The following is an 887-nucleotide window of genomic DNA, read 5'->3' on the forward strand; positions in this document are numbered from 1 at the left end:
GTTATTATTATTATTATTATCTATTTTGTTGTTGTTGTTAATAATAGCTATATTATTACGTCATTATTTTCGTCACGATTTTCAATCATTTCTACTATATTTGTCTAACTATGTATGTGTGTATCTTCTATCTATACGTATGCAACGTTTATTTGTAATGCTAATGCTGAGGTATCAGTCAGTTCATAACCAATTCTTACATAAACATTCCAACGTATAGCTAACTTGAATTTTAAGTTTCATCTACACAAGAGAAAAAAAACTGGTTCTTCACTATATTTTACTCTATTCTGAATTTTTAAATTATCATTTTCGCTTTTTTTCGTATATTTTTTTTGCTGAAATAAATTTTATTTACCCTCATCTATTTTTACAGCACATGTTTGATTTAAATCGGTTGTTTGTTTATCATTCATGCACGCCTGTACGCGTTTTATATTTATTTTATTATAAAATTTTATCAATCGTTGTTCATCATTGTCTTCTAGTTTTCTGTCTGTCTGTGTGTCTGTCTGTGTGTTTGTGTTTATATGTAATAGTTTCGCGTGTGCGCACCTATTTGTTTTAATTCACGCATGCATCATGTCAATATCAACTTAATTTTCATTTTACCAATTTACCTTTTTATCACCCATTTTTTTTCATCAACATTAAACTAACCCATGAAGAACCAGCTAACGGTTTGATGTAATTTAATATGTAATACAAACTCTTTCCTACCTAAAATTCTCAGTTCACCGGGTATAAACAGTTTTTCCTGTTGCCTGTTATGACAGTGATGCAAGTGCAGCGGTATTTCAAATACAATACATTTGTTTGCGTACTTTACTGTTGTTTTCTTTTTTGTGGTAATAATTGTCTCTTGATGGTTATTTTAGTCTATTTTT

Source organism: Helobdella robusta (genome assembly GCF_000326865.2).
Source record: "Helobdella robusta unplaced genomic scaffold HELROscaffold_10, whole genome shotgun sequence".
Taxonomy (NCBI): domain Eukaryota; kingdom Metazoa; phylum Annelida; class Clitellata; order Rhynchobdellida; family Glossiphoniidae; genus Helobdella; species Helobdella robusta.